The 23381-nt window shown below is 42.0% G+C and overlaps 1 protein-coding gene and 1 non-coding gene across 13 annotated transcripts in view; both read right to left on the reverse strand.

Annotated features, from left to right (window-relative positions):
• The window catches only part of RBFOX1 (RNA binding fox-1 homolog 1), a 2849206-nt gene that overhangs the window by 789034 nt on the left and 2036791 nt on the right, over nt 1–23381 (reverse strand). The gene's annotated exons all lie outside the window — the stretch shown is intronic.
• LOC119943024 lies at nt 1963–2100 on the reverse strand. The gene has a single exon (XR_005455510.1). It is a non-coding gene; the product is annotated as a small nucleolar RNA SNORA7 (small nucleolar RNA).

Raw genomic sequence — 23381 nt, forward strand, 5'->3', positions numbered from 1 at the left:
TAATTTTCAGTCTCCCTACCCCAAATGCAGCAAAACTAACAAATACAGAACCATAGGTCTAGTGAGCAGTTGGTAGTTCAAAGGCAAATTAAATCTTCCTCCCTTCTACATTGTAATGCAAATTTTCTGGAATCTGGTCTCTCTTAAGGAATTGTGCATTCGCTGATTTGCTCTCCAAATAAGCAAAGACAGCAAAGTCCCTGGCCTTCTTCAATTTATCTTCATGTTTTATTCATTTGGGTGAAGAGGGGGACGGTTGCAAAATGGTTTGTTTTTATAGAAAAGTGGAACCATCTCAATTAACACTGAATAAATTGAGAGATTTCAGGCTATGCCATCGGAGATCAGGGTGCCAATAAAAGAATCACTGAGCTGGGTTTTGTAGATACGCTGAATAAGCCACATCTCTCATTCTCCCACTAGAAAAGCTTTCAGCAACCTTGACTGAAATGCTACTGATCTAGAGTTTAAGCACCACTGAAATGTCCCAAACACAACTACAAAACCCCAAGATAATGCTCAAATTCAGTAGTAACTCACATATTTCAGTTACATTAAACATGGGAATGGGGAGGGAAGACCAGGGAAATTGGTAGTCTATCTCATCTATCTCGCCACCAAACTCTCACCCTCGTCCTGCCTCTGGCCTGGAACGCCCTCCCTCTTGATACCCGATAGATGATCACTCTCCCTCCCCTCAGAGGATATTAAAAGAACATCTCTTCCAAGAGGTCTTCCCTGGCTAAGCCCTGATTTCGTCTTCTCCCACTCCCTTCTGCATAATCTTTGCACTTGGATATGCACCCCTGATTCACCCCACCTCAGCATCACAGGACTTCTCATTTTTTTGTGGTATTTGTTAAGCATTTACTATGTGTCAAGAACCGTTCTAATGCTGGGGTAGATACAAGTTAATTAGGTTGGACACAGTCCCTGGGCCACACGGGGCTCACAGTCCAAGTGTAGGAAGGAAAACAAGAGAATGGAGGCACAGAGAAGTGATTTACCCAAGGTCACATGGCAAGTAATTGGCAGAAGCAGGATTAGAACCCAGGTCCTCTGACTCTCAGGTCTATGTTCTTCCCACTAGGCCATGCTGCTGTTTATGTACCTAGTCCTAATTTATCTATTTATATCAATGGCCATATACCTTCTAGACTGTAAGATCATTGTGGGTAGGGAATGTGTCTACCAACTGTTATATTGTAATCTCCCCAGCACTTAGTATTGTGCTCTGCACAGTTGAGCACTTAAATAGGATTGATCGATTGACATGTGGTGGTTGGGGGCAACTATTCTAAAAGTCTTCTTCAAAAACTTTCAGGACATGTCACCCCACTCCTCAAAACACTCCCGTGGCTGCCCATCAAACAAAACCTCCTCACTTTTGTCTTTAAAGCACTCAATCTCCTCGCCCCCTCCGACCTCACCTCCCTACTCTCCTACTACAACCCAGCCCGCACACTTCGCTCCTGTAACTGTAACCTTCTCACTGTGCCTCCATCTCACCTATCTCGCTGCCGCTCCCACGCCACGTGCTGTCCCTGGCCTGGAACGCCCTCCCTCCTCAAGTCCAACAGACAATTAGTCCCCCCATCTTCAAGACCTTATTCAAGGCACATCTTCTCCAGGAAGCCTTCCTTAATTAAGCACTCCCCTTCCTCTTCCCCCACTCCCTTCGGAGTCACCCTGACTTGCTCCCTTTGTTCTTCCCCCTTCAGCCTCACAACACTTATGTCTTGTCTTATGCTGTAACATCTTCTCCAACCCACAGAGACTCCATGGACCCATCTCTCCCAGTACACCCCACCTCCATCTGTAATCACTCTAGTACTGTATCCATAAAGTTTTCTTGGTAAAAATATGGAAGTGGTTTACCAATGCCGCCTTCTGTGCAGTAAACGTGAGTCTCAACCCTCTACTCTCTCCCATGTCACTGCTGCCCAGCCTAGGGAAGTTTTGACTTGTAGCAGACTGTCTTCCATTTGCTAGCCACTGGCCAAGCTAGGAATGGAATGGCTATGCCTCTGTTTGACTCTTCCTCCTATAGTCAAGTCTGGTAGAGTACTGGAAACTTTCCAGGTGTGACCCTGAGAGGGGGAGCACTTACATGAGAAGCAGTGTGGCTCAGTGGAAAGAGCACGGGCTTGGGAGTCAGAGGTCATGGGTTCTAATCCTGACTCCACCACTTGTCAGCTGTGTGACTTTGGGAAAGTCACAACTTCTCTGGGCCTCAGTTACCTCATCTGTAAAACAGGGATTAAGACTGTGAGCCCCACGTGGGACAGCCTGATCACCTTGTATCCCCCCAGCACTTACAACAGTGCTTCGCACATAGTAAGCACTTAAATACCATCATTATCATTATTGTTATTATTATGTACATATCTGTAATTTATTTATTTATATAAATGTCTGTCTTCCCCTCCGTAGGCTGTAAATTGTTGTGGGCAGGGAATGTGTCTGTTTATTGTTGTACTGTACTCTCCCAAGAGGTTAGTACAGTGTTAAGCATACAGCAAGAGCTCAGTAAATATGATTGATTGAATGAATGAATGAGTGAGTAAATTCAGATTTGTATTTATCTCCAAGAGGAGTTTCGGACCAGGCCCATCAGACACTACTTTCCATTTCACATTACCAGTGTAGACAGGAAATGCGCTGAAATACCCAAGCACTGTCCAAACAGATTTGAAGTGTGGTATCCTAAGCCTTTTGGTTATGATGAGTTCTCAGCCTGGTTCTTATGGATTTATGAGCAATTCCAAACTTCACATTCCCCCAGCTTTCTTTACAACCTTCCCCCACACACAATAAAAACTAGCAAAAAGATGAAGATTTTTTCTTCTCTTGAGGAGGGTTATAATTCTGAGATGTTTGCTTGGAAGCTAGACTGTGAACAGATGAGGAAAGTCTGCAGGGTATCTAGAAGGAAGGGAAAAAGAAAAAAAAATCCTTCACTATCAAGGCCAAGTATATATCAGGAGTGAGACAATGTGACACACTTTTTCACCGGAGGCAACAATATACCTTGACCTCAGCTGAATGAAGGCAACTATTTGCTGTTGCTTCTAAAACACTGTCTTTGCCTTCGCAATTCTGTTCGATTCTTAAAGCTGAGACTACCGAGTTGCAGCATCTGGACAACTTTTATATTGGGTACATGGGTATGGATGTGTTTTTGCATTCTAAGACTTGACCAAAGGTTTTTTTTTCATGCTTACATAGTTACCAAAAAACAATTCATTTTCCTTCCCTAAGCACTGAATTTGTATATCCCCTTGTCATGATAGGAGGTTGTCTAATCCATAGTACACTGGAAATTTGGCTGATGTGGTCTCAATTTCTTTTCTAATCATGGAATGATAAAGCCAAACACCAACTATTTAGAAATGTCTCCTTCCCTAAAGGGAGGCTTTGCGATATGAGAAGCAAACATTCTTTGCTAGCCTAGTCTCTGTTTGCACCTTAGCAGATGTTTTGGGTTGCTACCATCTGTCTTTTGAAAAATGAGGTCTGATCAAAGCAATACAAAACCAAAAAAGGCTTTAGCATGAAGTATGAAATCAGAGGTCCTAGGTTCTAATCCCAGCTCCACCAATGGCATACTGTGTGACCTGGGTGAGTCATTTGACTCCTCTGTGCCTCAGTTTCCTCTACTATAAAATGTGTATTCGATACCCGTACTCCCTCCTACTTAGGTTTTAAGCCTTGTGTGATTAGCTGACCTGATCAATTTGTATCTACCCCAAAGCTCAAAACAGTGCAAAATGCATAGTAAGTGCTGCAGTGGAGATGAGAACCACTTGAATGGGAAACAAAATTAATGATGAAACAATTGCCGCTTCAGAAACTCATCATGAATTTCATGCTGATACACACAGCTAGCCTGACACTGACAGCCACAGAGACAGAAACAAGAAAAGAGCAAGGAACACTTCGAACATATTCCCTGATCCCCTCTGCCACAATCCTACTGCTGAGACACGAGGGTGAAGAATTAGGTCTACACTGATGAACTTCTCAGGTTAAACAAGGCTGGAGGCAAACAATTGGACTTCGGCATGGACATTCTGGCCCCTGAAAGAGCTTGAGACCCAGGTAATCAGTCAGCCTCCTGGCCAAAGACTTTTCCACTTTAGACAAGCTTCCCTTCTCAGACCGCGGTTTTACCAAAGCACTGAGCACAGAACAACTTTCTGCCGAGGGCATAGCTGCCTATCAATTCCTCAGCCATTAAAGTCATTGCATTGTTTTACATGCATCAAGCAAGGTGTGGTAGATCCGTTATCCTACGAGGGAGGGATTTGGGGCTGGCAGAGTCAATTTCCAATGATTGGCTTCTTGTCTTTTTTATTGCTAGCACCAACCTCACAGCCTGCCCTGGAGCCCAGTGACCATACCCATTTTACAGAACCACCTGCTTCCTCCCCTCACCCTGTTTCAGCCAGGGGTTTAAAATGGGTTCACTGAAACACAGTTATTAAAAGTTATTAAACACAGTTATTAAAACAGTTAAATAACATTAACACAGTTATTAAAAGAGAAGCAGCATGGCCTAGTGGATAGAGAACAGACCCAGAAGTCAGAAGGACCTGGGTTCTAATTCCAACTCCACTAAGTGTCAACTGGGTGACCGAGGGCAAGTCAGTTAACTTTTCTGGGCCTCAGTTGGTTCATCTGCAAAATTGGGAGTAATACTATGAGCCCCTTGTGGGACATGGGCTTCATCCAACCTGATTACCTTTTATCTACCCTAGCACCTGGCTTATAGTAAACACTTAAATACCTGAAAAATAAAATGTTTCAGGTTGGCTGTCATTTCATGCAGAGGTAGGAAGAGTCAGTGGGAAGAGCATGGGCCTGAGGATCAGAGGACCTGGGTTCTAATTCTGATTCTGCCATCTATTATGTGACCTTGGGCAAACCATTTAAATTGTCTCTCATTCAATGTAAAATTGAGACTGTGACTCCCCATGTAGGACATGGACTGTGTCCAACCTGATTACGGACGACTGCACTTAGAGATGTGCCGAACACATAATAAGCCCTTAACAAATACCATAAAAAAAAGATTGAAACACAGACACTCAGAAGCCTTCTTGAAATGTATCTCTGATGTTACCCTGGGCCACATATCTAAGATCTTGCCCTGACAGGAAGATGCCTGCAGAAGCGTTGCTGGACTGAGCTCTTGGCTTTCCATTGATGTCTTTTGGCTGTCTATTATTACTTCAGCCGCTTGACAGGAAACATTTCCCCAGCAAGAACATTTTCCTAAATGTTGAGGTGTTTTGACTTTATGCCTCAAATAAATACTGTAATCTCAAAGGGCGGGAGGGAGAGAGATCGGAACTCTTTTGCGAAGACTTCACAGAATTATTCAGAGCAGCTTGTCAGTCTGTTAGGATTAGTCAAAACTTGAAAGGCAACCCAGCATTTCCATTCTAATACTGCACGCATAGCTTTCCAGCAATTATAAAACCCGGCACCCTCAGCTTCCTTTTATGCAGGTTGGCTTGAAATTAATTGTGCACGAAAGAAATAAAGTCTATTCAGTCTCATTTACCCTGGAACACAACTCAAATAGCCCAATTTTGTGTTCACGAATTCACAGATAGTAAAAATAAAAAAGAAAGCAAACCAAAAGATAGTGAGAAGGCAGTTCCAGAGTAATTACTTAGGTTTTGGTTTTTTTAAAATTTTGCTTCTTTTTCCATCAGTAGGTTTCAGGCAACTCGGTAACTGGTTTTAAGAATGAAAGAAGCCCTAGAAATTTCTCACAAATCTGAACCCCATTGACCTTTCTTAATTATCCACCTGGGGCAGGCATGGCTTCACAGTATCTTAAGACCCATTGTGTCAATCAGGTCTTCCCTGCAGGAAGGGCCAAACTCACTACATCAAGCATGACAGGAGAGCACCAGAGCCCAAGGGTTTTGCTTTAACATTCCCGCCACCTACGGGATGTCAGATCTTCCATGCAGCAAACTAAGCAAATTCTAAATCTGTAAGGTCAGCAGGTGGGTCTTCCAAATAGTGAAGGGGTGTGTGTTTGGGGGGAGGTGTAACAGGTATGGAGGGGGTCAATTAATCATTGGTATTTACTGAACACTTCACTGTTTGCTGAGCACTAGGAGAGAGCAATACAGCGGAGTTGGTAGACATGTTTCCTGCCCAGAATGTGATTTACATGCTAGAGAGAGGGCTGTTGTTTTGTTGCTGGGAGGAAGAAGGAGGTTGACCAAAGCAGGACACAGTAGTGGAGTCATTCCTTCCCTGCTGCCCCTGTGGGGAAGATTGGGAGAATCTGACCTGTTGTGGACCACTGGAGGATACTCAAAAACAGAGTCAATGGACTCTGCCTGCCCCAGTTGGCTCTCCTCTCCCTGGCAGCCTAGCATCAAAATGATTTTCATGTTATCCTGCCTGCCGGGAGGCAGTATACGCTTAGACCCCTATAGAACCCCCCAAAAGCAACTCCCTGCCCACTGGAGGCTTCAAGTGCAGACTCGCCCCCAAAGCCTGCCCAGCATCTCACCACTGGGGTGCCATGATTAAAAGAAGGGGAGTGTCTGCTCGGGCTATGTCATTAGAGGTTAAAGGTTTTGATTGACATACCCAGCAAGAATCCTGAAAATAACTGACTAGCAAGGATAGTGTGCTCCTCGTGTGTTGGGATCATGTCTACCAATTCTGTTGAATTGCACTCTCTCAGGTACTGGACACAGCAGGAGATCAATAAATGGGAATCAGTGTGGCCAAGTGGGAAGCAGCATGGCCTTGTAGAGAGAGAATGGTCCTGGGAGTCAGAAGGACCGGGGTTCTAATCTGGCTCTGCCAAATGCTTGCTGTGTGACCTGGGGCAAGTCACTTGGCTCCTCTGTGCCTCAGTTACCTCATCTGTAAAATGGGGATTAAGACCGTGAGCCTTATGCAGGACAGGGACTGTGCCCAACCCAATTTGCTTGTGTGCATCCCAGCACTTTTGATGGTAGCTGGCGCATAGTAAGTGCTTAGGAAATACCACAGTTATCAACATTATTATTTAGGGATTGTGTCTGACCTAGCTAACTTGTACCTACCCCAGCGCTTAGAACAGTGTTTGACACATAGTAAGCCCTAAACAAATACCATAAAAAACACCACTGAATGATTGATTGACTGAAAGACCCCACCCCCCCAACAGTTTCTAAGGCATAGACCTACCACCCAACATCAGCGCTCTGCTGCAATCACTTGGCCACCAGTGTTTTTTTTCCTGGAAAATCTTTGTGTGGCCTCCCTATCGTGCTTCATGCTGCTTACCTACTTGAATCTCTGCATTTTGAGTTCCAGTGGCCATGCGGCTGGTGGGAATGAGAGAATGCCAGGAGTACTGTGAAAAACATTAACCCTGCAATCAATTCCCACATGCAATTCCTCAGTCCTGAAGTCTTCACGACGAGTCTCATCTGTCTTATATGGTAGATTCCATCCTCGTCATCATCATATCTAACGATGAAGCAGCAGTATTTTTAGCATAGCTTAGCCTGTGGCTTATTGGAAAAAGCCGAGGCTTGGGACTCAGAGGTCGTGGGTACTAATCCCGGCTCTGCCACTTATCAGCTGTGTGACTTTGGGCAAGTCATTTAACTTCTCTATGCCTCAGTTACCTCATTTGTAAAATGGGGATTAAAACTGTGAGCCCCATCTAGGACAACCTGATTACCTTGTATCTACCCCAGCACTGAGAAGAGTGCTTGACACATAGTAAGCGGTAAACAAATACCACCATATTATTATTATCATTATAGTTGGACAAAAGTCTTCAGGAGTTGAAGATAATCTTTGGTCCATTATGAGTTTGGCCTCCTTTCCCTCCTAGTCACCTCTATCTCCTCCTTCATCAAAAAACACATCGACATTTTGCCTGCAGCGCATTCCAAAGTCCAAACTTTCCCCACTCCCGCTCTGGTTTCCCTTATTTGCTTAGACACTGGCAGCTCTGAGACCTTATCTATAGCCCTGAGGGCCCTACCATTGGGAGTCAGCAATTCTGTTGATAAGTCTAGAGGTTTCTTCCCGGAAATGCAGATAATGCAAGTACCATACTCCATGCTCTGCTCTCAGTTCCATAGTAATCTGTCAAGAGAGAATGGACTTAACGCCCAATTTGCATTTTCTTTGATTTTCTCTAAACACCCAGCTAAAATAATTTTTGGTTGAAGTTGCTGGTGATTCACCACTTAGTCATAAACCGTCAATGGATTTGTGCTGCAGGCCTTGGTAATGGTTTGTGCTCATAAGTAGTCAAGAGATTCAAGCTTGTAACCGTCCAACCTGGCATCCATAGCTTATTAAACTCACCCCTCCTGGAATCATCATGTGCTGCTCAACAAAGAATGGAGTTGGTGCCCTCCGGCAAACGGTTAGAGAGAAGTTAACTAAATTTGAATCCTCTCAGGGCCTTTTGAATGCATTTTCTATCCTTAAGAGTTCTTTGAGCTTATATGAAGTCTAATTGATTTTTAGCCCTGGGAGCAGTGCCTCTCTGCGTAGCATTTGGTCCTTTCTCCTCATTGCTAATGGCAAGAGATCAATGTATAAATTGTTAAAAAAAATGTTCCCAGCAAACAAAACTAAAATAGCCAGGGAATATTTTAATATTCATGGCTTTCTTTGATTAAAATACAAACTTTTCACGTTAGCACCAGGATTATTTTTCATAATACAGACAGGTTACAGAGCCGGAGCGCCACTTAATTTAGTGTTTAATCAGTAGAACTACTGTGGCATTGGGCTGATTAGGCTGGCTCAACTGCTGCGGCTCAATTTTTTCCCATAATTGCAGGATATACTTTATGGTGACAGGGGCCCTAACGGTAGAATTCCAATACGCTATACATCAGGTTCTCCATTATTGGATTAGCTAGATGTGGCATCGTTACTGCTGCACTTTCATTCCTATCATTGATCGCATCGTTCTTTCTATTTCACAATTAATGCAAGTCAGCTGGATTGATCAATCTTCTGATGAGCTTGGGCCTCAGTCAATATATTCTTATGGCTCCGTGTTACTGATCTGAACGGCCTATAGTTGTGCCTAAGGATTTGTCATCCTGGCCTGAGATTTTTCTCATTTTTAGATACTCCTGATCTCATCAAGCTGCCTAATCATACAACATTCTTGAATTACACATGTTACAGTAAAAAATAATGAGAGAGTAATGTTTTCCATCACACAGTTGGCCATCCCAGTAATTATGTTAGCTGAATTTCACTTTCCACCATTTTATTGATACTCGTTTGAAGCCTGCACCATCAGAAGCCAACAAAACAAAAAGTATCTTTCTACAGCTGGGTGAGAAAGAGGCAGCTGTAAAAGCAACTTTCCAATAGGGAGTGAGTTATGCTACACGGATTTGATGGAACTGGCTTGTTCAGACTATATACTTGGGTCTGACCGAGGGCAGGCACAATCTCCCTTCCACTTCCCCAAGGTCCTGACTGGACCTGACTCTCTCTCGTGGCTCATTGTCTGCCTCCACAGGTCTCATGGTAGCCATCCACTTGAAGCCAGTGGTTTGGACAAGCCTCTCCTCACCCACTCCCTCCAGCCCTGCCATGGCCCAGACACTCACAAAGGGCGTAAAACCCTTTGCAGTCAGAAGCTGTGCCTCTTATTCCCTCAGGGAGACTCAGAAATGCACCTGGCCCAAAATTGCCTTGAACATGCACAAAAAGAAACGATGTTCTTAGGCGTCTCAAAGGTGAAGCGGGGGTTAGCCATTTTCCCTGCAGTCTTTACCCTTTTATCTGTTTCATGTTTGGCCAGTGCTGCATTTGCAAACATTTTTACGTGTTTAAAATTTTCATTGCAGCAACTGCCATGATCAGTGAATCAACAATTCTTTGCATTCCAGAGTCTCATTTTTGGAGAGCAATTTCCATGCCCCTGTTCGAAGCATTTGATTCCCCAATTGCTGCAGCTAATGCCAATACCCACTTGGAAGATTAGCATCCTGAGCATTTCTTGGTGCTTTCTAGAAATGACCTTGGCATATCTTCTGCTTTGAACGGTTTGCATCCAGGGATTTGGTGTTATGTCAGCTCACCTATTCACACCTTTATTCACATTATTTGTTTACCATGTAGTTTCAATTGATCGTTGACAAAACAGGTTCATTCACATCCAAACTTAAAAATTGACTTGCTCTCTGAACAAGCCACAAAATGAAAAAGATGAGCTGATCTTGAAATATTTTTCAATATCTTTAAATAGACTGCATCTAGTATATCCCCAGGCTGTGCTTACACAGGGTTAAGTGAGTAACTGGGTAAACCACATAGATCACAGAGGCAAAAAACCTACAGGGGCCAAAATATTGGCCTGAAATTATATTGACCTGAGTTGTCCAGACTAGAAGTCTACATGAGTTGAATTTTCACCTGATGTGCTGTTTCACTTATTCTTTGTAGAGAAAGCCTAATAGCCTCACATTCTTTGTAGAGGAAGCCAAAGAGAAGCTTACCACTAACATCTGTGGTATAAACTTCTTGTGGGCAGGGAACAGGTCTAGCAACTCTGTTATATTGTACTCTCCCAAGCACTTAGTACAGTGCTCTGTACATGGTAAATGTTCCATAAGTATGATTGATTGATTGACACCATGGAACAAAACCCTCAATGGCAGAAGAGTCCCTTCATCTGTGGCAGGAAAAACTGGGATTTTCTGGAATTTCAAGATATCTCTTCCTGTTTCTATGATCACAGGTTACTCACAAAGGAAGAACAATCTCCTGAAATTACCTGAAGGAGGAGAAGAATTCTTGGACTCAAAGAAACTGTGCAATATGTCCACTAGACAATGGGGATTGCTTTGCAGCTTCTGTGCTGAGTCTTTATTTCAGAGAGCTATCCTCTCTGTTTAATAAAACCTGCAAACTATTCCAGCTCCACCCCATTCAATCTTGAGCGTTTATAATTGCTCAGGACCATATATCCTGAAGTTAGATTTATTAATAGCCTAAATAATGTATGGGCTCACCATTTCCAAATGTTTAAGCAAATCAAGTACTCTAAATGATGCATTTGTAATTACGGCCGGTTGAAAAGGCTAGACCTGCAGTTAGTTTTCCTCTTTAAGGGCTAGAAACCCCAATTAATCCCCACTTCCTAGAATTCTGTGTTGCTTATTTCTACGTCCTTTTTCTTCCTTTGGCTTAGATGCGCTAAAATGATTATTAAAAAAAATAGAACTGTTTTAATCAATGTGAGCTTAAGCTTTCTCAAGCTCTTACAGAAAAAAAAAAATGCACTCCTTAAATCCAATGCTTGCCATCCCTTTCCCTGAAATAGATGAGTTATCTGTGCTAATAGGACAAGAAATGTTCTACCCCTCTGAGAAATGGGATTCTGGACATTTTGCTGTTGCGAGGACAACAAAGTTAGCATTCAATTAAGTCACACTGCAAGATTTATTCCAATCATTAACCAGAAGATGTCTTCTGTTCAGTTTCAGGAAATTGAACAATGCAGTAACAAAGAAAGACCCTTTAAAAATTAAGCAATGATTATGGCATGCTTTCAAAGTGTACTCTATCTTTTGTATCTCAAATTCCTTTGCTGTGTAATTTGCATACACATTAAACTCTGTGGGAAATTGGAAAGCAATTCCAATTTCAACAATTAAAAGATACAAATTAAAATTGTTAAACATTAACTTAAAGTTTATTGCTGGTGCAATGCTCTTGTTTATAAATGAACTCTCTGTTCAGACACTTACTTTTCTGGAACGTCCCGACATTCTCCAAACAGATTTTCAATCATACATTTAAGTCATGTATTGATTGCGGGTAATTTATTTCATGAGAAAATGGAGTTGTGAAAAATAAGACATCTCTTTTTCTGGTATTTGACGGCCTTCCCAGTTCTGGTGACCCAATCAAATGTCCTAAGTATTTTTTAGCTGATCCCACATTTAGTCGGAGGTAGTTGAGAGAAATTCTAAAGCTTAAACAGACTCTAAAATCTGAAAGGAAACAGCCAGTGGGGTTTGCTCTTTGTAAGATATGTCCCTTTCCATTCGGTAGATTTATTCTTATGATTAGTAGTCAATTTTAGAAGGATGTATATCCCCAAAGAGTGGCATTTGTTTGAGAGTTTTCCTTTCAAGCCTTAGACATTCAAATTGCAATCAAAGATATCAGGAAATAAAATGTACAGCAGCAGAAAAAAAAAACTTCAATCGACAGAACTGTTTAAAAGCAATGATATGAACAAAATGTTTTTTTTTTTTTAATTTGGCTCTAGCTTGTTTTGTAATCCGATAGATGTGCCACAAACCTAATTATAAAGCATCACATTACTATGAATATTTAGTCATTTCAATTTTCCATAAATTAATTGAGAAAAATACCAGACTTGATAACATCAAACTATCACTAATTAAAAAGGCAGTAAACAACAACAAAAAAACTGATTTGCACAGCAAAATGGACCATCCACAGGTAAACAGCTTTGCACATAGTTTTAGATTTTGTGGATTTTTTTTTAATCAAGCCTCACCTTATGTCTCTACCATCTAAAAGAGATGGCTATCTGTTTTTGAAAGGAAGTCTCTTACATGTAATTTATTCGGTAATACACATAAATGCTCCAAGCATTGAAAAATGCATATTTCAAATAAGGCTGTGAAAATGATAGCTTTTAGGACTTTAAAAGTATTACCAGGGTCTTTTCTGCTGAGGTGAATACCATGAGATACAGTAAAAGAGATTAAGTAGTCTGTACTTTTGCTGAATTATTGATGTAATCAAAATATGAGCAAATATGTACCATCAGTCTTCACAGTGCTTGCTTTACATTGTGTTTAAGCTGGGGCTTTGGTGTCTTTTTTTCTCATTTAAGAAAAAATGCCGTTATCTGTTGTTTACCGAAGAGATTCGGAGTTTCCTAATGTGGCATAAAAAAGATAAACGTGTATGTTTCTCACAAACAGCTGCATAAAGCTTCCTCCAGGAATGGCACCTTGAGTATGGTGTTGAAATCCAACGTGCATTTATATTTCAGTACCTAAGCTTTTGATACCAATGCTTGGATTTATTTAGCTCCCTACCAAAGATGGAGCTGGATTCATTAAATCAGAGAGCCGAATTACATTAGAGAAAGCTCTGATCATCATGGTTTAACCTGAAAGTGCTAATGTAGCCTTCTCTTTCTCCTCATTTTGCAGACAGGAAAGCAGTTTCCTGTGGCTCACTGGTCCCGACAATAACCCCAGACCAATTCCCAGGCTCCCCTCATCACGGGCAGATATCATTTCAACAGATGTCAAGAACAGCTAAGTGCATTTAGGCCTATTTGTTAAATTCCTAGGGGGAGGTGGATTGGCGAAATTCATCCCGTAATTAAACCGCATATTTCTTTCAAGCTGCCGCTCCCCTCTTCCTTTCATAATCCCTCTGCCTCGCATCAAATCATTTAGGCACTTATTGGCTACAATCAATACAATATGAGATACATTAATTTCGTCCCTGGGAGACTTTCTGGGAATGGGAGGTATTGCTTTGCAAGCGTTTCGGAGGGTTCGTGTAAGCGTGCCGTTGAATGGAGCAAGAGTCCCCGTTTTCAGCACAGGTAGATTTATGACAGTTCCGTACTGCATGCCCATGGACTTGGTTTGTAGCCAAACACACATAAACTGGATTGGAGCGGGAAACATTAAATATATTACCTAATGCACACGAGTGCTAAATAGTGCAAATCACTGTGAAGAGGTGGAATGGTTGAGCAGAATTTTAACCATTAAGCTCAAGTTGTTCCATATGTTCCAACTTCCCTTGTGTCTCACCATGTTGAATACAATTATGGGTAAGGAGGAATCGTTAACCAGGTTTCCCGTTCACAGATTCTGGTCAACATGGCAATACATTTTTTTTTTCTTTTAAGCTGTCCTGGATTTCGTCTTTTAATACCTGATTCTCTGGTATACAAAATGCATTGCATAAATCCCTAGAGCTATTTATGAGTAGCACGGAGAAAATGCATTAGTTCTGAAATGAGGCAAAATGAGTATTTACCATAATATTTCCTTTCTATTCTGAATTCATGACTGTTGCATTTTAAACATAGGCATTGTCGATTCCAAATCTCAAAAGGAGGATTTAAACAACTCCAAGAAGAATCTGAGCAATCTGGTAAATACTGTACTCCATAATTACTTTCCATGCTATATGGGGCCATGAACCTTCTCTCAGCTTCCAATACCATTCAGTGTGTAATGATTTTACTTGTCATGTGAAACAAAGAAACCGAGGCCCTGCATAACATTTAAAAACCATCTATAGATCTGAAACAGAACATGAGACTAATGCAGAGGTCTAAAACTGAAAATTAGCAAATTACAATGGAGACTTGAACTCTGCAGCTGCAACCAAGTCCCATCATGAGACTAACACAACATTCTTAGCTGCCAGTCTACTCTGTTAATTTTTAAAGTGAGGAAATAATTGGGGAGGCAGGGTTTGTGTACTTCAAATGAAAGCCATTATAATTTTCGCATTAGCTATACCCTGTTTAGGTAGTGTTCAAACCATCTTCATGCAATGTTAGCCTTTTTTTTTTTTTTTTTTTTTAAGAGAACAGGGGAGGAATGAAGCTTTCTGAACTCACATTCTGTCATTTTTCTCCTGCATTCTATTCTTATTCTGAATGAAAGACATTCCTTCGTCTCAATCTTAATCATCTGGAGCTGGGTTTCCTCTTACAATGGACTTTGTCTTTGGAAAGCTTATTGCAAATTGAAAAATAGAACAACATGACAATGAATACAGTCATACACCCCTGCTAACTGTCCTGAGATGGGCAGTGCGGCCTGGACCTGGATGATTTGCTGAACCACCAGTTCAAGGCGAAGCCTCTGCCTCTCGCATTGTTGGGGAAAGATGAGAGGTCTCGTAATAATGACAACAACATGTACCGGGGGAGTGTGGTTCACTAAAGAATGGAGCCCCCGCCAAGAGAGTTTACAATCTATAAAATACAAGAAGGGCAACTCAGCTTCTCAAGAAAATAATGGAGAGTTTGCACTTGAATGAACCAATTACTATGATTCTGTTATCTTTCGTTATCTTGGGCAAGGAACAGCTTCACAGAGAGGGGAGCTTGGATTCGATAGCATGACTGCAAGTGTGGTAGTCCTCTTCCTGTCAGAAATCACATCATTCATTATGTGTCGATCACTTGTATCTCTGTTTGAGAAACGGCCTACATTAGCTGTTGGACAGGGTTCAGATCCACCCTAAGATGTCATTATCATACAAACGCCGCTCAACAAAATAGAACTAAGAAGTCATGTTTTCTTTGTTTAAATCGTAAATCAAGAAAGCACAATTTCAAGTCTCATCTCCACACTTTCTTGTTAGTGATGTAAATTTTCAAAAGGCAACTAAGGACAGACCAGACACCTTCAAAGATATGGCAATCTGTTGGAAATTTTCAAAGAATTATGCACAGAGGTTACTTCGGTTTCAGCCGTCAGTAGAAAGAGTCGATGTTAAGTTCCTCATAAAACCATGAAAGGGTGGGAGCAGAAAAGCATGGAATTTTGGCCCACCAAATCTTGGAACTCCAGGACAACTCACTGAAACATATAAGTTGGAAGCTGAAAACTAACAAGAAAAAAAATCTTCCTTCACACAAAGCATCATAAATATATGCAATTCCCTACTACGGGAGGTTGTGGAAATAGAAAATATCCATAAAGTAAAGTTGGTTTTGGATGAGAGATTCATAATAGCTGACTAGAGAAGCTGTGGGGCTTAGAGGAAAAAACGCAGGCCTGGGCATCACAAGGCCTGGGTTCTAATCCAGGCTCCACTACTTGCCATTTGTGTAATCGTAGTCAAGTCACAACTTCTCCGGGCCTCAGTTTTCTCACCTGTCAAATGGGGATTCAATTCCTATTCTCCATCCCCTTAGGCTGTGAGCCTCATATAGGACAGGTACTGTGTCCAATTTGATTGAATTGTATTCATTCATTCAATCGTATTTATTGAGCGCTTACTGTGTGCAGAGCACTGTACTAAGTGCTTGGGAAGTACAAGTTGGCAACTTATAGAGACGGTCCCTACCCAACAGTGGGCTCACAGTCTAGAAGGGGGAGACAGAGAACAAAACCAAACATATTAACAAATTAAAATAAACAGAATAGATATGTACAATTGTACCTACACCAGTACTTAGCACAGAGCTTGGGGTATAGTAAGAGCTTCACAGTTAGTATTAGAGGGAAAGTTAGGTTTTAGTGTCCCTAGATGATGGTTGTCAAGAAGGTCAACCATCACACTGTTCCTACAAACACCCTATTGTCACACTGTTCCATTGCAGGAGGCAGAATACTTGCTTGCACAACCATCAGTTTTTCTTAATAGAGTCCTTGCTTATGCTGAGCTATTTTGCATCAGGGATTTCCCTGCTGTTGCCTTCTATTTTCCTGCGCCTTTTGTTACTTTATTTCAGCAATGGAACATGAGATTCTTTAATTCTATGGACTGTTGGCTCAGTATGCTCCACAGCCCCCACACTGCGACGAGGATTGGTGCCTGGACTTGACCACAGAGAACAAGGCACAGCTGAGTCTTCCTTTGCTGTGCTTACTTCATCTCGAATGGCTCTTGGGCATCCACAGCAGTCCAAGGGCTAGTTCAGAATGGTCCTAAGGTGTTTATTCCAACCAGTTACCCGGCAGGGCAGAGGTCTTTGTCATTGTTGCTACCCCATTTTCTCTCTCAGTGCCTCCCTTTCTACCCATCAATCACTGTCATTTACTGAGCACTACTATGTGCAGAGCACTGTACGAAGCATTGAGAGTGTACAATATAGAGCAAACTGGAGACACATTCCCCGCCCACAATGTGCTTAAAGTCTAAAGGATGAGTTTACAGCTTATGGAGCTTATCACTCCATATTGGGCCAGTTCATTCTTTATCAATGAATCAATCAGTCATATTCATTCATTCAGTCGTATTTAGTGAGCACTTGCTGTGTGCAGAGCCCTGTACTAAGTGCTTGGGAAAGTCCAATACAACAATAAACAGACCCACTGAGCACTTTCTGTGTGCAGAGCACTTTATGAAGCGTTTGGGAATGTATAATGTAACAGAGTTGGTAGACATGTTTCCTGCCCTCAGAGAAGCAGCGTGGCTCAGTGGAAAGAGCACGGGCTTTGGAGTCAGAGGTCATGGGTTCAAATCCCAGCTGTGCCAATTGTCAGCTGTGTGACTTTGGGCAAATCACAACTTCTCTGTGCCTCAGTTACCTCATCTGTAAAAATGGGGATTAAGACTGTGAGCCTCTCATGGGACAACCTGATCCCCTTGTAACCTCCCCAGCGCTTAGAACAGTGCTTTGCACATAGTAAATGCTTAATAAATGCCATTATAAAGTATAAAATAAGGGCTTACAATTTAGAGGAGGAGCTTATTCAGACCTGGCCTGTTTTTCCTTTTTATAAGCTTTTATTTTTAGATGAGAGAAATATAATTTTCATTTGAACATGGACTGGCATGCACTGGTGGACGGGACAGGAAGTGGTGGCAGTAGTGACTTGGAAGGGATTTTTCTCTCCCCAAGTTGTCACTGAAGTCAGTTACCAAGTCAGTATTCTATCCACAATTCAGTGATAGACAAAGGAGGAGAAAAAATTAGGAAAAATTCCAGCGTGACTTTTGGTGGCAATGGGGCATGAAGTTTCATACTAAATAACAAGCCTAAAAGACTTCTGTCATGTCAAATGCATACAGCTATGAGAACAGTAGCTTATGTAGAAAAAAAAAACAACTCATCCAACTTCTAAAACAGTTTCCCTCATGTTACCTATGAACTCCATGTCACCTTTCAAGAAGAAAAGTGGAAGATCAGATTGAGACATCTCATTATTCTCCATTCTAAGTAAGAGCTTAGCCTACGTACTCCTCCTGGTTTGGTTCCTGAAGAATATCATTGGGTGAATGCTCCTAGATTCACAATGTGGCTTAAGGTCATATTGTCACACAGTGGACAAGATGTTAGTAGTACATTAGGTACAGAAAAAATGCAGGGAACATCGTCATGACCTCTATGCAGTTTTCATAGACCTTCCACTCAACACCATACGTAGATCAGGATTCTGGAACCTTATTAATGATGATGGATGCCCTGAAAATTCATTAAGATTCTGAAACTGCTTCATGACACCATGGATGGCCAGATCAGGGATGAGACTGCCTTGTCTGATTCATTCTCCATCATCAAGGGGATAAAACAGGGATGCATAGTGGACCCATTCCTGTTTTATCTATTCTACCCAACTCTGCCAGAAGGATGCCAAAAAAGACCTGGATGCTTCTGCTTCTTTGGGAAAATTTTCCAACTCAACAGACCTTCAGCATCACTCAAAGTCCTAGAGACAATCATTCAAGAAGTGATGAATCTATTTGACAGTGCCCTAGAGGCATGCCCCTAAGAAGACATGCAAATACTTGCAAACCATTTTGTCACATTAGCCAGGTATTATAGACTGACAAATTAAAAAAAAAAAGAGGCAGTGGATCAGCATTCTCCAGGGAAGCCAGGTACATAACCCAAAATCTATAATGTTGTAGATTTCTCTTCCATGGGCAGCAAAGTGACCAGCAATACAATGACAGACAAGGGAGTAGAAGACTAGATAAAAAAAGCCAGCCCAATCTTTAGATGACCATCAGAGTGTGGCAGCAGTATATGGTATTAATCAACCCAATGACACCATATCCAACAAGTGTGTGCCCAGGGTGGACAATTCTATTAACGCTATGGCCCAGTATGGACAGTTTATGACCCCTATGGCCCATTGTGGAAAGCACTATGACCTTCATGGTCCAGTGTGGAAAACACTATGACCTCCATGGTCAAATATGGACAGCTTTAAGGTCATATTGCCCTTTTCAGCAACACAGGCAATGTGGCTCAGTGGAAAAGATCATGGGCTTTGGAGTCAGAGGTCATGGGTTCAAATCCCAGCTCCGCCACTTGTCAGCTGTGTGACTTCAGGCAAGTCACTTAACTTCTCTGTGCCTCAGTTCCTCACCTGTAAACTAGGGATGAAGACTGTGGCCCCCCCGTGGGACAGCCTGATCACCTTGTAACCTCCCCAGCACTTAGAACAGTGCTTTGCACATAGTAAGTGCTTAATAAATGCCATCATTAATATTATTATTACTAATGAATTTCTCAGTTGGTGATGACTTTGAGCATAAAGTCTATATAATGAAGCATATATGAACCACATTCACCAACAAATGGTAGCACAAATTACAAGCAATGAAGATGGGATACACAGTTAGTTCACTAGAATTGGAGCAGTTGAAGCAATGATCACGGCTCCATTGGGAAGGGTATGTAATGAGGAATGATGAGCACAGTGTGCACAAGCAGCTACTATGTGGGGAACTTAAAAGGGGGTACACATAAGCCCAGAGGGCAGGATAAATAACTTAAAGACACAATGAAGCACAGCCCCCCAAAATGGGATATGGGGATGAGCTGCTGGGAGACCACCTGCTGACAACCAACCAGACTGGAAGGGCGACGACTGGGAGAGGGGCTGCTATTACTGAATAACAATCCTCTAAAAGATACCAAGGGGCGGGCTCAAAAACAGTGAGTCTCCTGCCTGAGAAATATGCTCTCACAACAAATAATCATTTTTACGTGCCAATAATACAGATGAAAGTGATAAGTGTAGTGGTAGTAGTACTAATATTCAGTGCTCATTGGTTGCAGACCGCTGTACTAAATACCGGGAAAGATTAGCGAGGTAGGAATCAGGCAGAGTCTTTATTCCTTGGAGACCTAACTTGAGATAAAATGGGAAGAGGGGACTGGTAATGGACATGTAAGGGTAAATGAAGCAACACAAAGACAAAAAGAGATAAGTAGGGTACTGTGGATAGAGAAGGAAAATTTCAGGTTCCTCGTGGCTCGGAGTACAAGGATACAACATCAGACACGGTGGCATCTACAGCAGCACCCACCACAGTCTTCCCAAGGATATTTATTAAGTGCTTACTATGTGGTAAACATCAGAGTATATATGGGTTAACTAGATATATATTTCATTCTTTTAAGCACATTTGTATTCATGGTTAGGATCCCACTGTCAATAGTGTCAGTTTTGAAACTGGACACTTCTTCCTCTCTCTGTCTCTCTCTCAATCACTCATTCAAATGTATTGAATGCTTGCTGTGTGCAGAGAGCACTCTATTAAACACTTGAGAGAGTGAACTACAACAATAAACAGACACAATTCCTGCCCACAACGAGCTTAAAGTTTAGCAGTGGGAAGACAGACAGTAATATAAATGAATAAATTACAGATATGTATATAAGTGCTGTGGGTCTGGGACTGAGGAAGAACACAGGAAGCAAGCCAGGGTGACAAGGAATGGAGTGGGATAAGAGAAAAGGGGGGACTTAGTTGGGGAAGGCCTTCTGGAAGGGGTTTGTACCTTCAGTAAGACTTTGAAGTTGGGGGGAGAGTAATTTTCTGTCAGATTTGAGGAGGGAGGGAATTACAGGCCAGAGGCAGGACGTGGGCTAGGGGTAGGTGGGGATTTCAAGACACAGTGAGAAGGTTAGTGTTGGAGGAGCAAAGTGTGTGGGCTGGGTTGAAGTAGGAGAGAAGTGAGGTAAGGTAGGAGGGGGCAAGGTGATGGAGTGATTTAAAGCCAATGGTGAGTTTTGGTTTTGTTTCTTTTTTTTTATATGGAGGTAGATGGACAACCACTGGAGTCTCTTGAGGAGTGGGGTGACATGTCCTGAATGTTATTGTAGAAAAAATGATCCAGGCAGCAGAGTGAAGTATGGACTGGAGTGGAGAGAAACAGGCGACTAGAAGGTCAGCAAGGAAGCTGATATAATAATCCAGGTAGGATAGGATGAGTGATTGTATTAACATAGCAGTAGTTTGGATGGATAAGGAAGGGCGGATTTTTGTGACGTTGTGAAGTTGGGATGGACAGGATTTAGTGGTGGATTCAATATATAATATATATTTCTCTCCATATATCTTTATCTGTATGTATCCTACCAAACTCCCCCCAACCCATAAAAGCAAAGCCCTGAAGCCCTCCAATGGATATAAAAGGGCACAGGCCTTGAAGTGGGAGGACAAGGATTTTAATCCTGGTTCTGCCAGTTGCTTGATGTGTGACCTTAGGCAAGTCACTTAAATTCTCTGTGCCTCAGTTTCCTCATCCATAAATGGGGATTCAGTATGTGTTCTCCCTCCTACTTATACTGCGGGCCTCATGTGGTCTGACCTGTTAACTTTTATCTGCCCCAGAGTTTATAGTAGTGTTTGACACAACACAATAACATTACTGTAATAACTATAATTAATAATAGTGCTTAAAACATAGTATGGGTTTAAAATACAATAATAATAATAATTACATAAAAGAGAATCTATTATAGTAATATTTTTTATTGCTACTATTAAACGTCTGTGTGCTAAGCACTGGGGAGGATAACAGCTAATTAAGTCATTCAATTGTATTTATTGAGCACTTACTGTGTGCAGAGCACAGTACTAAGCACTTGGGAAGTACAAGTTGGCAACATATAGAGACAGTCCCTACCCAACAATGGGTTCACAGTCTAGGAGGGGGAGACAGACAACAAAAACAAAACATGTGGACAGGTGTCAAGTCAAATTGGACCATGTCTCTAGGCCATTCGGAGCCTGTAATCTAAGAAGTAGAAAGCATAGGTATTTTATTCCCATTTTGTAGATGAGAACACCGAGCCCTTCGAAGTAAAATATCTGCCCAAGGTCACAGAGCAGGCCAGTTACAGAGCTGAGATTAGAACCCTCACCCACACTCTCTTTACTAGACCGTACTGCCGTTACCCTATCATTTTCATTGTTGTAGTTCTTAAGTCATCATTTGCTATTTATTCCTCTTAGTTATTTTACATCATCTCAGGCTGAAAATAGACATGTGTGAGCAGGTGTGGCAGAAGAACACAGTGAGATAAAGCAGAAGGGGAGAGGGATGAGCTATCTACCAGAACAGGGGGCAGAGCAGGATGGAAGCAGTGCTGGAAAGTCAGTCGTATTTATTGGGTGCTTATGGTGTGCAGAGCACTGTACTAAGCTCTTGGGAAAGTACAATATAACAATATACGACACAGTACGTACCCATAATGAGCTTACAGTCTAGTGGAAAGGAAAGGGCAGGTACCTTCCTCATAACTGAGGAAGAAGCAGCATGGCTCAGCGGAAAGAGCCCAGGCTTTGGAGTCAGAGGCCATGGATTCAAATCCCGACTCTGCCAATTGTCAGCTGTGTGACTTTGGACAAGTCACTTCACTTCTCTGGGCCTCAGTTCCCTCATCTGTAAAATGAGGATGAAGACTGTGAGCCCCCCGTGGGACAACCTGATCACCTTGTAAACTTCCCAGTGCTTAGAACAGTGCTTGGTACATAGTAAGCGCTTAAAAAAATGCCATTATTATTATTATTATTATAATAACTGGGGATACGCAGACTGACGACTATACTTAGCCCCCATTTACTGGTTTAGCGGAAAAACAAACAAGCAAACAAACTTCCTGAGTGATATTCGTTTATTCATACTAATGTCTGTCTCCTCTTCTAGACTGTGAGTCAACTGTGGACAGAGAATTCATTCAATCATATTTATTGAGTGCTTACTGTGCAAAGCAAAGCACTCAAGTGCTTAGTGTGTTTCTACCTACTCTGCTGTATTGTACTCTCCCAAATGCTTCGCACTAGTGCTCTGCTCCAAATGAGCGCGCAATAAATAACACTGACTGACTGATTGATATCTCACCAGAGAGTCCTGATTTTTATAAACCAGGAGCAGCTAACATGGTTTAGGTTCAGAAGAGACCGCCCGCCCTGGAAACAAGAAGGTAAAAATCAATTCAGGGCCATCTGGAAGACACAGAGTGGTAGAAAGCAGAAAAGGGGCTTGCGTTCCAAGCCCCTTTATATGAGGGAATGTGTCTGTTGTATTGTACTCTCCCAAGCGCCTAGTACAGTGCTTTGCACACAGTAAGTGCTCAATAAATATGATTGAATGAATGAATGAATGAGGAATCTTACAGGCACTAAATTACTGTGACTTTCCTTCAGGACCCTACTTGTTTCGCAGGCTTCTAGGTAAGTCACTCCCAATTTGCAACCCTCTTCCCTCAGGATTTGACCAAAGAGCAAAGCAGGTTTCCTTCTCCAGGAATGGCAGTGACCTGGAACAGTGAGGGGTGTTAGACTTTGCAGCGGGGAGAGAAGGGAAAGCAAGTTGCAATTAGATCCTCTAAAAATTAAGAAATTAATATCAAAATGTCATC

This window comes from Tachyglossus aculeatus, chromosome 21 (genome assembly GCF_015852505.1).
Source record: "Tachyglossus aculeatus isolate mTacAcu1 chromosome 21, mTacAcu1.pri, whole genome shotgun sequence".
Lineage (NCBI taxonomy): Eukaryota > Metazoa > Chordata > Mammalia > Monotremata > Tachyglossidae > Tachyglossus > Tachyglossus aculeatus.